Raw genomic sequence first — 10,672 nt, forward strand, 5'->3', positions numbered from 1 at the left:
AGCTCTTCTGTATCCAAAAAGCCAATTAATCCAAATTCCTGCCCCACCCTTGGCATTACCTGATCTCTGCGAGATGGGGGTTGGATTTCTCAGGTCACCCAGTTTTTATCTAACAGTTATTATCTTTATTACCTGCACAGCACCTAATGACCCCAGCCAGCTCCCAAGGATAATTTTTCYAGGAACTCTTCATGCTGATAATAAAATGAAGTTGTGCCTGAAGACCTCCCATCTTGTGAGACAAAATACCTCAGGAGGAATGTGCTGTTATTAACCCTGTTTTAACGAGCAGCATTCAGGGAATTATCCWGGATTAAACAAGACAGCCACCAATTAAATGTCAGGGAAAGACTGGTTGATTCTCCACTGGGGAATTGTTCTGAAAGGCCTAGCTTTAAATGCACAGATTTAGGATKGTGATGATTAATGGGCTGCTGCACTCAGTTTTAGTGTTATGCAATATTGGTAATTGGAGATCAAAGATATTTCATATAGAAGTTTTGGACTCAAGCTTTCCTTAAGAGGTCTGAAATGCATAACAAGGGAAKGCTGGATGTGAATGGACCTTCCAGTTCCTCACAGCCCTTAAATGGTTCTATTTCCAATAGAAAATTGGGGTCTGCTCCCTCAATTTTTGGTCCAAACTTTGTGCAGCATGTTTTTGCACAGCTTTGCCTTTCCCTTTATGACAAAAGGAAAATTTCATCYCAAATCTTTGTCCAAGACATGCCCTTTAAATGGACCATTTAGGATTATCTTGTGGTACTAATTGTTTTAGTGAAAAAAGCTGGAATCTCCATGGTGTAATTGGTGTGAAGACGAGAGTCAGGCACAGACAGAGCCCAGGCTGTGGAGCTGCACAACAATCTGTGCTCAGTTACAAACTCCTGAAACATTTGCTGAGTAAAGCTACTGAATCAACCTGACACTTGGAAACTTCCCCCAGGTGCCCTTGGAACCCTCTTAAGTAAATGTTCAAATGCTACGGATTTTAAGCACATTTTTGTGTTCGTTCACCGTGTTCAGAAATTCATCAGCCAAGGTTCAAAAGGGCCCATTTAAATCACCCCTTGGAACACCAATTGTCAGTGCTCTAAGAAATTGTTGCAATTATGTTATCTTGAATATTCATATATTTTAAATATTTTTCTGTCAATGAGGTGCACAGATAATGTGAGACAGTAAAAGAGGGTGGAGTACTCCATTGCCCCCACCTGAACAGTTCTGTTTACAGAGCTTTTATACATCTGTGGCCAAATAAATAGAAATAGATCCAATTTGTTTGTATGAGCACTGTTTTTGGCAAAATGTCTATTTTTCTTTACGTTCTGGAAAAGAAAAGATTCTTGCCCTAAGGCTCTGCTTTTCATAARAAAATGGAAATAAGTATTGGAAGTGAACTGCCTGAAAACTGTAGAGTTTTTCATCAAACGTATTTTGATACCAAAAAAAGTGAATTAATCTTCCATGGGAATCTCTGGGTGTTTCAGACTTCCCTTCTCCTGTGGAAGGTTTAATTTCCCTTTCTCCCGTGGCACTGATAAATGCAGCTCTCAGGGAGCAGCAGAAATCCTCTCCAAGGGCACTTTGGCAGCCTCTCTGCAGCAGAGGAGCAGTGAAACCCGGCACCCATAGTTCTGTCACCCCTGCACAGAAAACAATTAAAACACCTTTGAAAAGGGGATTTTGGCAGGGATAAAGAGGGGGTTTTGGCAGGGATCAAGAGCTGCAGCTCAGAGCAGGAGCTGTGCAGCATCCTCAGAGCCAGGGGAACATCCTGAAGGAGAACATTTGTGTGGAAATCCATGAACTCTTGAGCCCAGCTCAGTGTGAGGAGTGCTCTGACTCKCTCAGCTCCTCTTCATTTTGCTTTATTTCTGCTCAAAAAAGAGAAGAAAAAAAAAAGAAAAAAAGAAAGGCATAAGCATTCTGTTAATGCATCTTTGCAGTTATTTAGAATGTGCTGTTCCCAGCCAGAGAGCACAGAATCCTCACCGAGTTCACACAAAGCCGAGGTGTCTCTAAGCAACAGATGCTGAAAATAAGTGACCCTTCCTCWGGAGTGCCCAGCTGCACTGAGCGGCTGTGGGGAGCTTTTCTAACAGCAGAGCCTCRCTGGGAGAACTCCTGGGCAAGGATGGTGACTTTTGCTTTTTGTTATGCTGAATTCCAACAAGAATCTTCCTGTTTAACTCCTTCTCTTTGCTCCATCAGAGTGCTTAAATCTGTTTTTTCCACCCACACGAGCACAATCAGCCCCTGGCAGTGACCCTTCCCCAGTTCCTCCATCCCTTCCCCAGTCCTGCCCCCTCTGCCACCCTCACCAGCACCCAGATCTGTCTCTAATGTACAATCGTGTGCATTTCCTGCTGTATTCTCAATATTCTCCATCATTGCAGAACATCACAAATCTGTGCCTTGCCTTGGGAGGAATTTCAGTGTCTCACATGGGTTCTGTTCTGTTCCAGTGAGAYATTCATGGGAACAAAACTGTAGAATATCTGATATCTGCTGGTGCTTTCTGTTGGATATTTGAAACACTGAGATGAGGGATGCTGATGAATTGTTCCTCATTYATGGCACACACTGTCAGGTGGGTTTAATTTCTAGGGAGCGTGGAAATGCCAGAAGGTTCTTGGGACCCAGTGTGAGTCCTTCGCTTTTGTTCTTGATCTTCACTCAGAACAGGACGGATTAATGCAGTCACTGTTGTACGGTATTTCAGCTGGAAGCCATCTCCAGAGGCTGAGATCTGCTGAGATGAAAAATCATTCCTATTCCAATATTCAGAGAGAGCAATTGAAAGAAACCATCACAAAGAAAAGGTTTAAATTCTGGGATRTTAACTTGAGGTGACCAAATGACCCTTCAGTCTGGTGTCTGTGGGCTGACAGGGGGGTGTGCAGGCTTTGAGTGCTGTGAATTTGTTAAATCTGAGATGGGATTGCAAATGCAGCTCAACACCACTCAGGTTTTACATTGGTTTGGAGGCACTGAAGGAAAGGCACAGACTGAGCTCAGTTCAGCTGCCCTCGGTGGAGCAGGGGATTAGCAATTGTAACGAGTTAATTTTAGGAATGAAATCACCATCTTGGAATAACTTGCAGCCATGTGGGGCTCAGATGGCAGCCTGGCACTGACCTGTCACCCTGCTGATGAATTGGCCCACGTGAAATGCTGAAATTATTTGTGTTTATCACTCTGCTGTTCTGTCTGCAGCACGCCTGGCCCAAATTCCTGCTTGCTGAGATTCGTTTATCTTGCTGGTTTTCACTTGAGAAACTCTMACATTTATGGTGAATTTTGGAGACTAGGGGTCATCAGCTGGTTCAAACAAATAAATAAGATGATTGAAGGTAAAATGGGACTGAAGATGGGCAGAATGTTCCTGAAGGAACAAGGAACATGTTCAACCCCTGACTGCCGTGCAGAAGTTGCATGGGTGTAATTAAGGTCAGCACACGATCAGAACGTGGAGACTCTTTTGACAGCTCTGATCAGGTCAGTGAGGCCAAGGATTGTCCAACTGCATCTGCCCAGAAAAAAATGTCAGTGGGACCCTCAGAGCATTCAGCTGACACTGAGTGATTGCTCTGATCACGATGGGGGAGCCTGGGGTAGGGCAAACAGGTCCCTGATAGCAAAATAGTGTTGGACTGCACCGTTCCTGGGCAGGGATGGGTGACAGAGGCAGGAGAGACCCCGTTCCTGGAGCAGGAGGGATGTGTGATAGCTGCAGGACAGACCCATTCCTGGGTCAGGGACAGTGACAGTGACAGTGCACCATCAGCCCCTTCAGCACAGGGATGGGTGACAGCTGCAGGACAGACAGACCCCATTCCTGGACAGGGACAGTGACAGTGCACCAGCAGCCCCTCCAGCACAGGGATGGGTGATAGCTGCAGGACAGACAGACACCATTCCTGGGACAGTGACAGTGACAGTGCAGGACAGACCCCATTCCCGGATCAGGGACAGTGACAGTGACAGTGACAGTGACAGTGCACCAGCAGCCCCTCCAGCACAGGGATGTCTCTGTCTCCTGAGGAGCAGAACCCATCCCAGCACGGAGGGAGCTGCAGCTCTCCAGTGCCTCAAAGAAGCTCCGATGCCATAATTTCATTGTGGTTCCCCCGCTCAGCCCGGGGCTCTCTGCTCCTGCCAGAACTCGCCATCCATCTGGCACATTTTGTGTTTAGAGTGCTCCAACAATCCAAAGCGTGCCAGGCTATTTGTACCATCTGCCACCTAAATGGCACTGCAACAAAAGGATGGTGGCACCTGGGGACCCCAAAAACCCTTCTAGAGAAGAATCATTTTCTCCCACAGAAAAACAGAGYTTGAACCTTGGATCCCCGTCCCCCAAGAGACCTCTGCAGGACTCAACTAAAATATTTAGGACTCCTAGACCCTTCTCTTAAATTGTTTTTTTTTTCCTGTTTTTTCCTCTTGCTGCCTTTTCCAACTGTGAGAGTACAAAGATCACTCCCTCACACGTGGATGGACATTTCCAGCTAAGCAATGGTGTTGTAGTCTGGAATAGAAATTGTTTGGGGTTTTGAACACATTTTCTGCATTTCTAAAGCTGGAAATGACTTTGGTTTTTATCCCATTTGTAGCTCCTGCTCATAATTCAGAAGAGAACATTGATCAATATAGTTTAAGCCATTCACCAATGGGCTTGAAAACAGACAAGTGTTTATACAGGGAAAAATATTCAAAATCATCTGAACTTGAAGAGGGAACTGTAGAAACAACCTGGACTATTTTAGAGAGCCCAGGATTTTGAGGAGGTTGAGCATTTATCTGTGAGCTTCTATTTACAAAAAGAAAGTAATCCTCAATTTCTTCTTTGGGGCAATATATGTGTTTTTATTTTATTTTCCGCTTTTATTGCTGAGTTTGACAGGAAGTTTTGATAATGTATGGCTGACTGAGAACACAGTGCATCAATTCATGTTTAAAAAGGCTGTTCTGAAAAAGTCCTAATATTGCAAAATTCTTTAAAAATATGGGGKATAGGTGTGTAATTTATCAGTTCGGAGCATTGTTTCCTAAATCTACCATTGCAGTTATTAATCAAACACTGCACTCAGGGTGCAATAAAATAGCAGTCTGAAATGATAAGCTTTTTTCTTAAAATTTCCAGCCAGCTACATCCTCTAACAGGACAATGAAATGGAAATAATGTGGCATTCTCTGATTTCTGCTGTTTTGTAATTTTAGTATAATTACTTCTCTCAGCATGCTTTTCATTGCTGGGAACATAAAAAGAAAAATGCCTTAGTCCAGTGATTTTTCTTTTGTGCTGCATATTTAAAAATCGGATCGGCATTGTGATTTTTTTGGTCCTTGTTTATTAGCACTGACAGTTTGTTTAACTGAAAAGATCTCTCCAGACAGTTGAGCCAGCCCTCAGCCATAGATGAACAGAGATAAATCAGCCTGGGTGTTTATTGTAGCATTGCTCTGTGCACTCTCTTTGCTCTGCCTCACTGTTCCCTCTCTGTTATTGCAGTGATTRTTGTCCCTGTGCAGGAGCTCATCCCCTGATGTGCTCACACCATCACTGTGCATCATTTTCCCTTGTCCTCACTGCAGTCCTGCTCATCTTTCCTGAGCACTGAGCTCTTGGTTTGTAACTCAGAGCACTGTTCATTCTCTTGCTGTGCATCCTGTGCCAGTGCAGCTCTGCAGATTGGGATGGAAATAGGAGATGGAAATAGGAGACTTTCTGCTTATTCCCATAGAATTACATGGAAACAGTTGGACTCGTGCTGCAGGATACTAAACCCCTCAAATTCCTTATGGAATTGTTTGGCAGTTAGCGAATTTCACTCAGCAGAGAAGAAAAAAAAAACCCAACTTTTTCTTTTGGAGAAGCACAAATATTTCATAGTGCTAYAATGGTCAAAAGAACTCCTTTGTTTGAGGAGCGTGATAGAGCAGTCTATTTTAATCAGAACACTTAATGAAATAACACAGACCTCCCTTCCATGGTGGAAACGAAAGCCCTGAACCACTTGGCAGCCAGTTCTTGCTGACTAAAGGATTTCCCCATCTGTCCATCACTTTTCTCTTCAAATCTCGTCATTCTGTACTTGGGCTGGCTCTGTCTCCTGCAGGGCCCTTTCCCTGCCCTTTTCCCCCGAATTTCTCAGGGTCTCCAGAGCCCCTGGGCTGTGCAGGAGCCTCTCTGATCCCAGCCCYGAATCCAAATGGGATTCTTTGGGAATCAGCCCAAGCCTGGGAAAATGGAGGCAGACGTGCTAATTTTTATTGAATTTTCTGGGAGCTGGGTATTTAATTATCCTCAACTGCTCTGAAARTCTCAGACTCAGAGTCTGCCAGCAGAGCTGCATTCCCTGTGTCAGAGCCTGGACCCCTGAGAGGTTTGAGCCTCTTGTAGCTCTCTCCAATGGATTTAATTTTGGCTGTTAATTGGGGAACAGGCTGAGGCTGCTCTCGCTGGAACAGGAGGAAGGGAACAGATGTACAAGCCTTAGGTGTGCAGGCAAAAGCAGCTCCTTGAGTTTCACAGGGGATAATCTGCTGTAAATACAACATTTAACATTTCCTGGGACACTGCAAGTCTTGGGCTTGAAATGAAGGCAGAGAAAACCCTGCTTTGTGCTGTGCTAACAGATACCAAGAAGAACTTGAAAACATCTGCTTTTCTGGTGCCCAAACTTTATTACACTCTGATGCCATCTCACAACTTGAGTCCTCCCTCCCTGCCACGCTTCCTTCAGGCTTCATTTGAGCTGAGAACTCGCTGTGTGAGATTTGTAATGAGCAGAATCCCCACTGTTTGATGACATGYTGCCCAGAACGCCTTAAAAAAATTATGTGGGCATTTAAAAATACTAATTAATGTCTTGGCAGAGATATTTGGAAAATTCTGTATTTTTCCTGTCACAGTGCAAAGTTTTAAATAAGCAAGACCAGGCTGGGCTGGTTGGAGGAAAATGTGCCTTTAATCTGAGCAGCCCCTCTGCAGCACTTTACTGGAGATTGCTCGGAGCTCTGGAGTTAATGGAGAATGGGAATTCAAAAACAATTCTGCTGGAAATGGCTGATAAAGATGATTGCATTGTGAAGCGTGACTCTCAGAGACTTTTTTTCTTTAAATTCACTTTATCTGATACATTGTGGCTTCAGAAAAGAAGTTTGTGCATCAAGTTAGACTTTTCTGTGACTGGTGATTGTGCAATGCCACTAAAGCCCCACCAAAATCCTTCCTGTAGTCTCAGGGAGTACACTGAGCCTCCTGAAATCAACACAGATGTTAATTTAAAAAAAAAAAAAAGTGATGTTATGTACCTAACAAAGTGCTTGGCAAGCTGAGGGAAAACAGAGATTTGTATTGTTRTTATTTAATATATAAATAAAGGTCTCTCTGGACTGAAACTGAATTTCAGCAGCCTTTCTGGAGGCAATTAAAACCATTAGCTTCATCAGCCAAGGCCAGCATCTTAATGTCTCTGAGACACTCAGGCTGCCAAAGTTAATTATTCATCCTTTCCTTAATTGGATTCAGATTGCATTTTAAAGGTGCAGCTTCAGTAGATTTGGCTGAGCCTTAACTGTTCGGCCCCACTCCCTGTCCTTCCCTTCCCCAAATGTCCCTTCCTTTGGAGAAGGCCAAAAGGACACTCCTTGCCAGGCAGAAGAGCTGCTGTCAGCTCCTGAGAGGGGAATAATCGGAAAAAGGGGCAGGAGAGGAAATGTTAATGGGGCTGCTCTGCTCTGTGGATGGTCACTCATTCACTTCACATCAATGAGGAGATTCTCTCTTCTAGATACCAACAGTTGTTCTTGCAGGGCACTGAATCAGTCTTTGAATCTGAGCTACTGACCWTTCCCAGCTGCTCCAGAGATGAGAAGTACCATCCCCTTATAATAATATATTTTCATCCTCCGTGCAGTTGTTTTTAAACAGAGGGGTGAGATGTAACTCCTTCTTTTTTGGGTTTTTTTTTTTTTTTTTTTTTTTTTTTTTTTTTTTTTTTTTTTTTTTTTTGCTATGAACAGCATCATAAAGAAGAAAATACGTATTTGGAGTGTGAGCTGGTATCTTCCCAGGATAATTTCTCAGGCCCTCAGCTTGCATGTGGATTTCCAAAATAAAAGTGTTGAGCAATGTAATAAGTTCTTTTAGAGGGAGAGCAAGGGTAGGACAATGCCCCTGATGGGCGGATCTGCTGAAAAAACCACAGTTCCCTGTCCAGGCTTTCAGCAACACTTGCAAGGTAAAGGGTTCAGCCTAAAAGGGTGGAGTTTTAGATGAGGTAGGAATTTTGGATTTTASTTTGTCAAAGCTGAAACTAAGAAACATCTGTGTCTCGGTGCTGGTGATTGCTAACACTCATGATTTTGTGAGCTCGTTTCCTGCCTTTTCAGCTCTCTGCAGAGCAGAAGAATGACCAAATAAACCCAAGGAAGCAAAACCTTTCAGAAGAAAAGAATAATTTAATGTAGACTGGGACAAGTGTGAGAATCAGGCTCGTGGGACTATTTCACAGATTGCTCAGTGTTTTGTTTGGTACTTTTTAATGCTGTTTTCTTTAATAATAGCATTACAGCTTGATTAGRGTTTTTGTGCTGACTACAGGAGCATCCAAATTACTGTTTTATACTGCACGTCATGCAGGAAGTGTGCAAACTTTCAAACAGACAAGCTGAGGTAAGGTGAAATCAGCCCTTACCAGAGCACTGGAATTTATAGGGAATTGATGGGACTGGATGCTGTGACAGCCCAGGTACTKGTGACAAGTTTAGATGAGACATTGGGCAGGAATTGTTCCCTGGAGGGAGAAAAGCCCTGGCMCAGAGMAGCTGTGGATCCCTTTGAGTGCCCAGGGCCRGGCTGGACATTGGGGCACCCTGGGACAGTGGGAGGGTCCCTGCCATGGTGTGGGTGAGGTCCCCTCCCTCCCTCCCAGGCCACTCTGTGACCCTGAGCTTTGCCCATTCCTCCCGTTTGCCCCTCTGTGTCCCCTGTGTTTGTGTGACAGTCAGATGTCACCACCCCTGTGAGACACCAGCTCTGTCAATCTGAGCCTGCATGAGCAGGAACCTCTCCAGGGAACATCTGCTGAAGCTCTGGGGGTGAGAGCAGTGACAGAGAGCCTTGAACTGCTCAGGAATTATTGCAGAGAGACATTAAATCTGAATGTCCCCTTGTCCTTCGGTAGATTGTGAGCCACCTGTAGCCAGGGAAAAGGATGTCTGCTGGGGAAATCAGGAAATAGGGTCCATACCTCTTGGACATGAATGTACCTGATGAGGAAATCMCTTCCAAACTGCTCCATTTGCCACACAGAGCGTTCCTGTTTCAGGAATATTCTGCAAAGAACAGCTGTACATGGCTTCTTCGGGGGATGATAGGATCTCTTTTGCAGAATTATCTGGAGCTTTTAAGCTGCTCCAGTACACAGAACTCTTCTGTTTCTGTAATTGATGCTCTCCAAGTCAGGGAAAAGAAATGTGTCTTTGGCTGAAAAAGAAGAAATACTCAAGAGCTGCATCACATTTCCCAGGAACTGCAGCACCATGGCAACAGTTGTGTGTCAGTGCTGCTGCATCCCTGCCCAGCTCTCAGATCGCTGAGCGAGCCCAGAGATTGTGCTGGGAACTCRCTGAGCTGAGCTGGTGGGGATGGCACAGAATTACAACACACACCTCTCCCTGTCTTGTTTGTATTGATGTTTTCTCATAACCACAGGGCACATCATTCCTCTCCTCTAAAAGGAATTTTAATGGGGAGTTTATTGGTGGAACTGCTTCGGTTTGATAATCTCTRATGAAATATTTTGGGTGGGGAATTTTATTGTGTGTGCGGAAAAGAATAGAAAATCCCAAACATGTGAGAAAGGATTAATTTCTATTAAAGTGGCTGTAAAATATTTGGAAAATATATTGTTCCTTTTAGTATTTTTTGTAGTAAAATATTTAGAATGATTTTTCAGCTTGGGATTTAATTAATAGTGAATAGAGATTGAAATAAAAACACAGTATTTCAAGCATCAAAATTAAAACTTTCTGATTGACTGTTTTTTTCCCCCCAGTTTATGTTCAGTTATGAAAATGCCGAGTCTATCCAAAATCAAGGCAGGAAAAATGTTTGAAAATTCTTCTACGATGAGAAAGCTTTTTCCTGCCTAGCTCTGTTCTACTTATTATATATTAATACTGCCTGGCTCACTTTGCTGGGTGTGGCTTTTTGTCATTCTTTTACGAGAACTTGCATGGAAAATTCGAACACCCTCTGTGATTAATGTGAGATGAGTGGCTGAAGCACTGTTCCCTCTTGAATTGACTCTGTCCAGGTTTAACTGAGATCGTGTGGGGAGCACTGTGCAGTCACAGTTTAATAAATGTTCACAGAAATTGGATTATGTCTTCAAAAGAGGTTTATAGACAGAAGCAGCACTGAGACGGGAGCTCTGCCCTCCTCCTCTCACGATGGGGTTTTGTGGGGTTTTGCATCCCCAGCCCCTTACACAGGCACTGAAAACACCACACATGAATGAAATAAATGTGCTCCAAAGGGCCCTGATTTGGGGTTCTCGGGGCTCCTCAGCTCTCGCTGTGCTGCAGGGCTGGGTTTGCTCTCTGATGTGAATTATTGTCAAATCGGGGCTGCTCTGAGGGCAGGCAGCTCACAGCA

At 44.0% G+C, this 10,672-nt stretch overlaps 1 protein-coding gene across 1 annotated transcript in view; it reads left to right on the forward strand.

Moving 5' to 3' along the window:
* LOC130586159 (adhesion G-protein coupled receptor D1-like) overlaps nucleotides 1–10,672 on the forward strand; it is a gene marked incomplete at its 5' end in the record, with an annotated part of 53,712 nt that overhangs the window by 4,313 nt on the left and 38,727 nt on the right. The gene's annotated exons all lie outside the window — the stretch shown is intronic.

Source organism: Malurus melanocephalus, unplaced genomic scaffold (assembly GCF_030028575.1).
Source record: "Malurus melanocephalus ecotype Western Australia unplaced genomic scaffold, MMel_1.1 scaffold_1087, whole genome shotgun sequence".
In the NCBI taxonomy this organism is placed as follows: domain Eukaryota; kingdom Metazoa; phylum Chordata; class Aves; order Passeriformes; family Maluridae; genus Malurus; species Malurus melanocephalus.